The sequence below is a fragment of the Leuresthes tenuis genome, unplaced genomic scaffold, assembly GCF_036924035.1.
Source record: "Leuresthes tenuis unplaced genomic scaffold, fLeuTen1.0.hap1 SCAF_18, whole genome shotgun sequence".
In the NCBI taxonomy this organism is placed as follows: Eukaryota; Metazoa; Chordata; class Actinopteri; order Atheriniformes; family Atherinopsidae; genus Leuresthes; species Leuresthes tenuis.
Genome location: NW_027325372.1, coordinates 28082094 through 28094988, shown reverse-complemented (window position 1 = coordinate 28094988; position 12895 = coordinate 28082094). Strand labels below are relative to the sequence as shown.

Genomic DNA, 12895 nt, shown 5'->3' with positions numbered 1-12895 from the left:
CTAATGACACAACCGGGAAACACTCTTTTATTCAAATAAAAACTAAACAGCAGTCCTATCGTCTCAGACTATCATATTTCAAAAATGATCCCAGCGCTGGTATTCAAGAAAAGGACCTGCCAGTCCTCTCTCTCAGAAAAGGCCTTGGAGGTATGAGGCTGGAACAGCTACTTCAGTCCAGGCTGGCCATGCACTGCGATCCGGTCCAGAGACACCAGTCGAGGGATCCTGTTCGTGACGCCAAAATTGTGGTGGAAATTTAGTAACGCACAGAGTCAGTTATTTTCTTCTGAGGAGATAAGAGGCTTTAATAATAATATCTTGAAAGAGAGAACAACACAGTACAGAATACAGAGTTGCTCTGACCACTGAAGCAAAAACACACAGTTATATTGCCCGCTCATCACGTCATCTGTCTTTGGTTGATAGTTGATTGTTCTTCTAACTTTCCTCCCCAACCATCAGTTTAGGTTACCCAAAAGGAGTGTATTGCTCCATCACAAGTATGCTTCTTTCACATACAGGGTAATATGAAGAATTTTATGCCTAAAACCTATTTAGACATGCAAAAATATGAAGGACAAAGCAGTTTTAACTTGGTTTGAGTGAAGGAATTCATTTTATATCAAAATCCGGAATTGTGTAGAACTCGTGAAAAGAAGCTTATTCTTGGATTCCTGAAAAAATTTAGTGTTGTTGTTTCCTATCCTGAAACGTACTACGTTCGTTTTTGTTTAAAGCTATTTAGACATGGATAAATATGAAGGACAAAGCAGTTTTAACTTGGTTTGAGTGAAGGAATTCATTTTATATCAAAATCCGAAATTGTGTAGAACTCGTGAAAATAAGCTTATTCTCGGATTCCTAAAGGTTTAGTGTTGTTCTTTCCTATCCTGCAAAGTACAACGTTCTTTTTTGTTTAAAGCTATTTAGACATGGATAAATATGAAGGAAAAAGCAGTTTTAACTTGGTTTGAGATAAGGAATTCATTTTATATCAAAATCCGGAATTGTGCATTATGTCAGCAGAATTGTAGTCTGAATACCTTTATGCCAAACAGATTTGCTTTGCCAAGGGAAGTTTTATAAATGTTTATTGTTTATGTTTACAATATATAAACTAGCAGAATAATTAATTCATCCTCCTGGTCCCTCCCACCCCGGAGAGGGCAGCCAGAGACTGGCTGCAATAGGCATCCCCGCTACCTGGGACCCAACACAGGGCAGGAGGGCCTGATGTCCACCAGGCTCGGGGCCTGCAGTCACCATATTCCGGGAGCTACTGTACCCCCAGAAGGAACCCATCCCGCCCCACCCCACTCAACCCAACCCCACCCCGGAGGACCTCTACAAAAACAAACAAACAACAACAAAAATCAAACAAACAAACAAACAAATCACCCGGTCACACCAGTCGCAGCAGCGAGACCCACCATCACCCAGGCCCCCCCAGGCCCCCCCCAACAGGGGAAAAGCACACCCCCACACAGACCCCCTCCCCCTCACCGCACGCCCCAACACCCTAAAGAAAATAACCACCTGCGGACACCTTGGAGTTCCCAGAGCAACAAGGCCGGCACCAGGACCTGCACCAACCCACGCATATTGTGGCATGTCCAGGGCAACCCAGACCCCCCAGGCACAGGCAGGGCCCCGCCTCGGGCACAAGGCAGCGGCAAGCCACCAGGTCCAGGCCCAGCTCCACCACCCACGCCAGAGCGGCCCGGTCACCCGGTACAGAGCCAGCAGCCACCACCCCAAGGCCCCTAAGGGACCCCGCCCCACACCGCAAGACAGCCCCACCCGCAAGCCCCCAAAACTGCCCTCCAAGCCCGACACACAGTCCCCCCCAGCAATGACCAACCCGGTCCCCACGACCCGAGAGACCACCAGACGCCCGAAGCCACACAGCCCCCATCAGCACACACCCAACCGCCCAGAGCGACGGGACAGCAACCCACCACCAACACTATGTGATCAAGCTAATAAGAGGGGACCAGAGAGAATTAAATTCAGCCAATTGATGTTTTGAGGAGGCAGACATTGTTTCCATGCTAATATAATCTAAAAGAAAATTTCTAAACTGGTTAATACACAGATTGTTCTTCGCTTTCCAGTTCATGAGAATAGTTTTCTTTGCTATACATAACACTGTGAGGATCATGTGTGCTAAGCTAAATTCCACGTTGATGTTGTCTAAGTCACCCAGTATGCACAGTGTGGGGCATGCAGGAATGCTACACTTTAGCCATGTTGATAGGTCCGCACAGACTTCAAGCCAGAACTTCTGGACAGGCGCACAAAACCACAAAGCGTGTGCATAATCATCAGGTGTGTTATCTGTGCAATGTGAGCAGATGTTTGAGTGTGTTAGACCCATCCTGAACATCCTTTGTCCTGTATAGTGTGTTCTATGAAGAATTTTGTATTGTATGAGCTGTAAATTAGGATTTTGAGTCATTCTGAAGGTGTTCAAACATATTTGTGGCCAGAAGCTATGACTAGAACTGATGGATAAATCTGCCTCCCATTTTGAGGATGGTAGAGACATTGTGTCATCTATCTTAGACAATAATTTATATATTTTTGATAGTAGTTTTGGGGTGCAGATGCTTAGAAATTCTGCTACCCTAATCGGGAGTTGTAAGTCTGGTTGGTGGAGGATATATTTCTTTGTTATTATAGACTTAAGTTGTTGATATTCTAGGAATTTATTGCTGCCTATCTCATGTTGTGATATGAGCTCATCAAATGAAATAAAATGTCCATTTTGGATTATATGTTCCAGATATTTGATTCCTTTGATCTTCCAGAGAGTAAAGTTTAGCATTTTTTTGTTTTGCAGGATGTCAGGATTGTTCCAGATGGGTGTAAGCTTACACGGGACAAGTGAAGACTTTGTTATTTTAAGAAATTCCCACCAGGCTGTCAGAGAGGTGCTGATGTTAATGCTTTTGAAACATTTGTGATTTTTTACGTTTTGACTAATAAGTGGCAGGTCAGAGATTTCCAGATTATCACACAATGCTTGTTCTATATTTATCCATGTTCATCTATTGGGCTAGGTTTAAACCATTTTTATATATACCGTAACCTATTGGCTAAGGAATAGTGCTGAAAATTAGGTAAATCTAATCCACCACTGTCCTTGGTCTTCTGTAGGGTTTTTAAACTAATACGTGGTGGTTTGTTTTTCCACAGAAATTTGGAGATGCATGAATCTAGTGACTTAAACCAAGTAGCAGGTTGGTTTTATGGGGATCATTGAGAACAAATAGTTAACTTTTGGTAGTATCATCATTTTAATGGTTGTAACTCTCCCCATAAGTGATATAGGTAAGGACTTCCAACGAGAGAGATTGTCCTCTACTGTCTTTAATAATTGCACATAAATTAGCTTTGTTAGCTCTGAGAGCCTGGAGGAAATGTTTATGCCTAAATATCTAATATTTCCTGACTGTAAAGTGATCGCAGGTATATTCTGGACCCTACAGTTAATGGGCAGAACTGTGGTCTTAGACCAATTGATAGAGTAGTCAGAAAGTGCTGAGAATTTATTTATGAGTGTGATCGTGTGAGTGAGAGACGTCTGTGAGTTCTGAAGGAAAAGTAATACATCATCAGCATAAAGACTTATTTTATGCTCAATATTTTGGGGTTGGATGTCTTTAATATTTCTATCTTGTCTGATAGCAGCTGCTAAAGGTTTGATGAAAATAGCAAAAAGTGAGGGAGAAAGTGAGCAACCCTGTCTTGTACTTCTCTGCAGACTGAAGCTTGGAGAAGTTTGATCATTTGTCCTGACACTTGCATTTGGGGAGTCAGTTATTTTCTTGTGAGGAGATAAGAGACTTTAATAATAATATCTTGCAAGAGAGAACAACACAGTACAGAATACAGAGTTGCTCTGACCACTGAAGCAAAAACACACAGTTATATTGCCCGCTCATCACGTCATCTGTTTTTGGGTATAATTGATTGTTCTTCTAACTTTCCTCCCCAACCATCAGTTGAGGTTACCCAGACACACTCGTAAATACCAGCCTAACCCTGTCCCCCCTAAAGTGCAGCTATCTCATTATAACAAGCCCACCATTGTAAAGAGGAATTTAAGAAAACAGGGCAGGGTGGTACCTTGCAGCTCGGTCATTTGCAGGTTATACACAGTAACACTCAATACAATGCATATAAGAATTATTTTCCATTACATTCCTCCCTTTTGATTATAATAATACCATTATATTAATCAACCCAAAAGAAACAAGGAAAATAATAACTTTATCTGTAAAACATCAGCCTGCATTTGCACACAACGTGAGTTTAAAATGCAGGCATCATAGTAATAAAGGGTCCAATGATAAACAATCAAAACATGAACAATTAAACATGATTATCTTCATCCCTCTCTAAGTCAGCGTCACTAGAGGAAAGATTTTGAAAGCAAGAAAGTTATTTGAGTCATTTGGTCTTTTTCACACTGTTGTTTAGATGGACTACATAAAAGGATGTCATCCACATACTGCAAAAGAGCAGAGCCTGTGGTTGATTGAAGTTAATCCAGACTAGCTTTGAGGGCAGCATTGTAAATAGTGGGACTTTCACAGTACCCCTGGCATAACCAGGTAAAAGTCCAAGATCTCCCTTCAAACTAAAAAGCAAACCAAAATGGGCTATCAGGGTGCACTGGCGACAAGTCAACCACTGAGAAAAACTGTGCATCTGATGTAATTTGAGACAAAATAGTGTGTGGGTTGGGCACAGTAGGAGCATGTGGCTGAACTGCAGCATTCACCGCTTGGAGGTCCTGTACAAAACGCCATTCATCTGGCTGGCCAGCATCTTTAATCTTTTTAACAGGAAACAATGGAGTAAGCACAGGTGAATTTTCAAAAGGAACAATAACGCCTGTTTTCTGAAAAGATTGAAAAACAGGTTTAATCCCTTTAATTGCTTCAGGCTTAAAAGGGTATTGTTTTTTACATGGACAAAAGTCTGATTTAGGGGTGACAATTACTGGTTCACAGCCTTTTATCAACCCCACATCATATTTGCTCTTAGCCCAAAGATCATTGGGCACTTCAGCCAACATGGGTATCGAAGACAAATCTGTTTCAGATAAAAAACATGCTTCAAAATGTGATTCTGTGGTAGGAATTAAGTCCACAGTTCTTTGACAATGCATTGTACTCAAAAATGTTTTTTTGTATGCTGACAATCGTTCAGAAAACATCAAATTTGGATCAGCAGGTGAAACAGTCCACTCCATTTCTTTCTGACATGTAGCAACAAACTCTCCCACACCTTGTCACTGCCAGTGTGTACGTTTGGCCAAGGAAATGTGAGGGCGAGTACCACAAACATTAAAAAAATCGAAGTGCTCTGGAGTGAGCGACACAGCCAATAAAGTAGGCGCACATATTTTTTCACTTCTTCTCATAGTCATTGTCAGGCCCCAAAGAAATGTGTGATGTGCAGTGCAAATCAGTAGGTTGCATGAAATCAGAAAGGGGTGAAACTAACGCTTTTGCCTCTGGTGTAGAAGTTAAAATAATGCCTAATTTACACATGAGATCACAGCCCATCAGGTTAATGGGACACAACTCTGATAACAAAAATGAGTGTTTGAAGGAGAGCTCATCGGGAGTGACAACACGCAATGGGCATTGTCATTTTCTCCTTCACAACCTGGCCTGATGCAGACATACAGTAAACGTGGTTTCCACTTAACTTTGGAGGACAATCAAACTCCCCTGACGTCACTACTGATGAACATAAGTCCCTATATTCTGAGAGAAATATCTTTGCTCTAGGACGGAAATAGCATGCAAAACTTTACTACGTGAATCACAGTCGGCAAGCGTTGCTTCACTACACAGAGCAGGAAAAATGTGTGAGTGTGTTTGTGCTATCACCCATTAGTGGAGGCTCCGCTGCCGCGTGACGTCCAGAACCTGCCTCCCACCCTCAGTCAGCCTTTTGCCCAATTTCATCACTTTTTAGCTGTGGACAGTCCTTCTTCCAGTGTCCAGTCTGGCCACAGTAAAAACAAATATTCGGATCATAGCTCTGGCGTGGCCCATTTCGACCTCCTCTCCCACACGTCCACGTCTTCGACTTCGGCCTCGTCCTCTGTTTACACCAACTGCGTAATACATGGTCATGGATGCCAAATGCAGCTCCTTTTCACACTTGTCCCTTTTGGTTGTCTTACGCGTCTCAACTTGGTTCTGAGCATGGCGAGTATATCGGCGAACGTCAGCCAAACGAGGACCCTCACACCATCCCACGTAAATGTTCTTTACTTCAGTGGCGACATCTATATAATATTGTCTGGGTCCCGTTAAAACATGTATTTTTCTTGTTTGCTTTAAAACAAGTATTCCCCATTTTCTATCCCTTCAGTAGCCAACCAGTTTGTATGGAGTACACTGGAGCAACTTGACTGATCAGTAAAACACTGCTTTTGTTGTCACCGCAAGGCTTCCCCCGTCGGTTGTTTCACTGAGACACTACTGAGTAACTACAACTCAACCCAGTTTATACACATAACATTCATATACATACTAACAAACAAACAAACAATAATTTATCGCAATTTTCTCATCTCTGTTTGAACGTACACCCAGGTAAATATTCCTGTAGTCTTCTCATACCGACTATGGACCCATTCATTGTTTAACTTCACTGTTTTGCAAATCCTAATTGAATATTACACATTGACATTGAACTTTACTGGATAAGCAGGTCTTCATTGCATTCAGCAGCCTATATGTGAGCATCTATGTGTAAGCTGTTCTTCTTTGCATTTATCAGCAGCAAGCAATTCTTCACTGCACATGCATATGTAAATAGTAAAACAATTCCAATGTGTTAGCGAAACCTTCTATATCACAGTGGTTTCTAAGATCTATTTTAAGTTCTTTGCCATCAGTGAGATGACATAGCTTACAAAGTGTGTCAAATTATCACTGAAGATCTTTTCAGGAATTTCAAATCTAGAAATGAGTTATTTTACGCGTGATTTTGCTACTGAGAGTGCATCTGCTTGTGCACATGGAAATATTTCAGACCATTTGGTAAAAACATCTGTTGTCACTGAGCAGAATCGTTTCCCTTAACATTAATTTAGTTCAATGAAATCTACACAATAATGAAATAATGAAATCCAAACAAATATGTTGAAAAAGATACACTGGCTTAGGGAATTATCTTCGTTTTGGTCTTAGATTGCCCTGTGGAATGTATTTTGCACATATTTGACCTGCTAGACAAAACTTTATTCATTTATTTATTCTAAAAAAAAAAATTCAATAATAAGTAAAACCATATGCTGTAAAAACCTTGTTCATTATTGCTTCCATCCCTCCTGTTGAGACATGACATGGTCCGTGGCTCAATACTGCAGCATATTTAAACAAATTCTTTGGCAGTATGGTTTTCCTTCCGGTCATTCATACGAGTCTATTGTAGATGGCAATTGAATAACATCTAATAATGCTAAAATATTTGTAGTTTATACATTTAGCTGTGGATGTCAACATACCTGTTTTTCCAATGCTGTGTTAACACATGTACAGTTGAGAAGGCATACTGACTGTCAGTGTAAACGTTAACAACCTTTTTGTTATTTAATTTACAAGCTTCAGTTAAAGCTACCAATTCGACTGCTTGAACAGAGTAATTTTTTGGTAGTGGTTGTTTTAAGAAAACTTCAGTTTCTGTTACTACTGCAAATCCTGTAGCATTTGTGCCATCAGGGTTTTTTGCTTGACCTGTTGAATATATATAGTTATTTCTGCATTTTCATAACGTATATCAGTTAAGTCTGGCCTGGGTAAAACACTGATGGTTATTTCTGACATGCAATCATGAGGCTTTCCATCTGTGGGGTAGGTAGCAGTGTGGATGGATTAAGTGTAGCACATCTCTCGACAACAAGGTGTGGCTGTGAAAGAAGAACTGTTATGTAGGAGAGATGTCTGGTAAAGATATTTTGTTAAGTAACCATATCACAGCCACTGCATGAGGTACCTTAAGTGTTAATGGGTGAAATAACACCATTATTGTTGATGCCTGCACTGCCAATGGCTTCTGGCCATTGATTCAAAAGTACGATCTCGTCCCTGTTTCCCCCTTTCAGTGGACACTGGCCCCTAATTACCGCAATTCAGCAGGGGGTCTTTCATTAGGAGTACTGGACTCCCCCGTGCACGGTTTCAGCTCCGACCCTGGAAAGCGGAAAAAACGTTGAGATCTGGTTTGAGGACCCAATTGTTGAGAAAAGTCTCTCAATGAGACTCAGAGTTGCTGGAGTCAGTTAATGCAAATGTTTAATCTTGCAGCAAGTTCAAGAATGTGTGTGTGTATGGGTGTATGTGTGCGAACGTGTGTGAGTTTGTGTGTGTGAGAGTTTAAAGAACCTGTTATCCACATGCCGGTCTTAAGTAGTATGGCACAGGTCCAGCCTGTCTCATCTTTTTTGGAAGGTCCAGCGCTCGGCCGTAACCCTTCTGTCTGTTTGGACTCTCACATACATTCGGTTAATCATAGAAAAACGAGAACAAAACTTTTTAGCCCCTTAAATTCATAAAACAGACATGGTGCAGTTATTTCCATTCTAGAAAATAAGAGTAATCACCACCATTCCTATAAATTCTGGATATTCTAACAATCTGAATCTTTTTTAAATGTTCGATGAAGCCCTTTGCTGTTCTGTTTAGAGACTCAGCTGATCATAAACCAAGTTTTGCTCTTGAACCAAGCTTCTAAACTCTTCACCTTTTTCATTTCTCAGTTAGTATTCACTTTAAAACTGATTAAAAGAAAAATTAAATGAATGCCTATCAACAAATATGGGATCTAAACTCTAGTGCTTTCTCTAAAATAATTTCCTTTCTCAATTCAGAAATGTGTGTGTGTAAGTCACAACACCCGTGACACCAAAATGGCTTTCTTTTCTCTTTTCTCTACACTCTGCACTGTGAGCACACACACCAAATCAGAAAGGCTTTTTTCTCTCTTTTCTACATTATGGACTGTGGGGACACAAAACCGCTCTCTCTCTTTTTTTTTTTTGATTGTGTGCCAGGGCGTTGTCTCACGTATTAGATTATGCTTAAGATACGAATGGGTTTATCAGTCACATCAGAATCCATACATACTGATCCTCCCGTAATAAAATGGTCGGATCTTATCAAACACACTTTGTTTCTTGTGACAAGTCAGCGAAACAGCGTATACACGTCAAGACACTGAATCAAGTTTGCCACAAGAACTCATAAGTTTGGCAGTATTGCTCTGCCGTCAGCAATCATACACCCATTTTATTTTCATGAGACATGTGCAGGCACCTGTTCATCTACTGTTCTATCACTATGAATTAGTTTATCTATTATCAATAAGGATACTTCTACAACTACTATCAAAGTATGTCCGGACTTCTTATGTTGTCAGTTGCTATATATGAATAAGTGGGTTGCTACTGAAAAGCATTAAGCATGTCACACAGCCCAAACATATAACATTTCAGGACACACCACACAGTTAACAACCACAGTGAAGCGTGTCAAAGCCCAAACATGTAACATTCAACAGGACACTTACACAACACATTCAAATCAAACAGTCAGACAACATACAAGAACATATACCCCAGCCGGCATTGCTCCCTGCCTATTTTCCTACAACTCACTATGTGTGCGCACACCTTTATTCACAAACTCTTCAACTTATACTCTTTTACCGAAGCTGCTACAGCTCGATTGGCCAAAAACCCTTAGATCCTATTTCGGTGAATTTGACATCTGCCTTGTATGTAACAGATTAGCGGTTTAGCAGTTTTAATTTAGTTTGAGTGAAGGAATTCATCCATCCATCCATCATCTGCCGCTTATCCGGGGGTCGGGTCGCGGGGGCAGCAGCTTGAGCAGAGAAACCCAGACGTCTCTGTCCCCGGCCACTTCCTCCAGCTCTTCCGGGGGGACCCCGGGGCGTTCCCAGGCCAGCCGAGAGACATAGTCTCTCCAGCGTGTCCTGGGTCTTCCCCGAGGTCTCCTCCCAGTGGGACGTGCCCGGAACACCTCCCCAGGGAGGCGCCCAGGGGGCATCCTAACCAGATGCCCGAGCCACCTCATCTGACTCCTCTCAATGCGGAGGAGCAGCGGTTCTACTCCGAGCCCCTCCCGGATGACTGAGCTTCTCACCCTATCTCTAAGGGAGAGCCCAGACACCCTGCGGAGGAAACCCATTTCGGCCGCTTGTATTCGCGATCTTGTTCTTTCGGTCACTACCCACAACTCGTGACCATAGGTGAGGATGGTAACGTAGATTGACCAGTAAGTAGAGAGCTTCGCCTTCTGGCTCAGCTCCCTCTTCACAACGACGGGTCGGCGCAGAGCCCTCAACACTGCAGACGCCGCACCGATCCGCCCGTCAATCTCCCGCTCCATTCGTCCCTCACTCGTGAACAAGACCCCGAGATACTTGAACTCCTCCACTTGGGGAAGGATCTCATTCCCGACCCGGAGAGAGCATTCCACCCTTTTCCGGCTGAGAACCATAGTCTCGGATTTGGAGGTGCTGATTCTCATCCCAGCCGCTTCACACTCGGCTGCGAATCGCTCCAGTGAGAGCTGAAGGTCACGGCCTGACGACGCTAACAGAACCACATCATCTGCAAAAAGCAGAGACACGATTCTGAGGTCGCCAAATCGGACACCCTCAACGCCCTGGCTGCGCCTAGAAATTCTGTCCATAAAAGTTAGGAACAGAATCGGTGACAAAGGGCAGCCCTGACGGAGTCCAACTCTCACCGGAAACGTATCCGACTTACTGCCGGCAATGTGGACCAAACTCTGGCACTGGTCATACAGAGACCGAACGGACCCTATCAAGGGGTCCGGCACTCCATATTCCCGGAGCACCCCCCACAGGACTCCACGAGGGACACGGTCGAACGCTTTCTCCAAGTCCACAAAACACATGTAGACTGGTTGGGCGAACTCCCATGCACCCTCCAGGATCCTGCCGAGGGTATAGAGCTGGTCCACTGTTCCACGGCCAGGACGAAAGCCACACTGCATCTCCTGAATCCGAGGCTCGATTATCCGACGGATCCTCCTCTCCAATACCCCCGAATAGACCTTACCAGGGAGGCTGAGGAGTGTGATACCCCTATAGTTGGAACACACCCTCCGGTCCCCCTTTTTAAAGAGGGGGACCACCACCCCAATCTGCCAGTCCAGAGGCACTGTCCCCGATGTCCACGCGATGCTGCAGAGGCGTGTCAGCCAAGACAGCCCTACAACATCCAGAGCCTTGAGAAACTCAGGACGGACCTCATCCACCCCCGGGGCCTTGCCACCGAGGAGCTTTTTGACCACCTCGGCAACCTCAGCCCCAGAAATGGGAGGCCCCGTCTCCGAGCTCTCCGACTCTGCCTCTTCCGAGCACGTGTTGGTAGGATTGAGGAGTTCCTCGAAGTACTCCCCCCACCGACTCACAACATCCCTAGTTGAGGTCAGCAAAGTCCCGTCCCGACTGTAAACAGTGTTGACTGTGAGCCGCTTCCCCCCCCTGAGACGCCGGATGGTGGACCAGAATCTCTTCGAGGCCGTCCGGAAATCGTTCTCCATGGTCTCACCGAACTCCTCCCAGGCCCGAGTTTTTGCCTCAGCAACCGCCGAAGCCGCAGCCCGTCTGGCCTGTCGGTACCTATCAGCTGCTTCCAGGGTCCCACTGGCCAAAAAGGCCCGATAGGACTCCTTCTTCAGCTTGACGGCTTCCCTCACCACTGGTGTCCACCAGCAGGTTCGAGGGTTGCCGCCACGACAGGCACCGACCACCTTACGGCCACAACTCCGATCAGCTGCCTATAAAAGGAATTCATTTTATAGCAAAATAAAAGGAATTCATTTTATAGCATTTTATAGCAAAATCCGAAATCGTGAAGAACTCATGAAAGTAAGCTTATTCTCGGATTCCTGAAACTTTAGATTTGCTCTTTCTTTTACTGCAAAGTACAACGTTGAGCAGCACTAATGAGTTGTTTCTATTTTTGGCAGGCTTTACCTTTGCGGATGAAGCCCTTTCTGTCTGTGCAAAAGAAATCTTGTTACTGTGCAGAGTGACTTCTCTGAGTAGAGTCGCCTTACTTGTTGCGACTGTGCCGATGTTCGAAGCTGGAGTGCAAAGTTGTTGCTTGAATGGTGCTCGCTGGAGCGTGTGGTAGTGTAAAGTTATACCATTTAAAAGGGCTGAAGAGTGCTCAGTGCAGCGGGTGGGCGGAGGTGCAAAGTGACACTATGGCCATAAAAAGAACACCGCTACAAGTGCGCATTGTGCCAGGAAGGGCCCTCGGACGTGAACCAGTGGACAGTTATCGCTTCTCTGCCTTTTGGCTAAGATCAAGTGTAGTATCTGTTCTTATCAGTTTAATGTCTGATATGTCCTCTATGCGAGACTACATATTAAATGGATTTTTATCAATAGGAGTTGAAAAAGGAGCTTGCTCCGTTCACTCCAAGCATCGACCCGGTACTGCAGTGCCGCTGGGAACGGTGCGCTCTCCTCTGCTCTTGTGAAAAAGCAAACAGCGGTGCAGGATGGAAGTTTCAGGGAGCCTAAGATGAAACTTTCTTTTAATCTGCTGATAAAAGAGAGTGAATGCGAAGAAGACTTTAACACGGCTCTGGGAGCGAGCCGAGTGCGGGCTAACCAGGAGAATTGCTTGAAAGAAACGCGACACCGAATGAGCGGTCAGAACAAAGCCTCAATACGGTGTTCCTGTGGTGTTTTTATAAAATGCGGTGTAAAAAAAGGTGTGAATGCCCCATAGAAAACTAAAAGGTGGAGCGGAAGTGTTCGGCTGCAAGAAGGTGTGAATGTCCGACTATAT

At 43.9% G+C, this 12895-nt stretch overlaps 1 non-coding gene across 1 annotated transcript; it reads left to right on the top strand.

The window, feature by feature from the left end:
* The first annotated feature begins 12378 nt into the window (after nucleotides 1-12378).
* On the top strand, nucleotides 12379-12568 carry LOC140275950 (U2 spliceosomal RNA). Its single transcript, XR_011908649.1, has one exon. It is a non-coding gene; the product is annotated as a U2 spliceosomal RNA (small nuclear RNA).
* The last annotated feature ends 327 nt before the right edge of the window (nucleotides 12569-12895 follow it).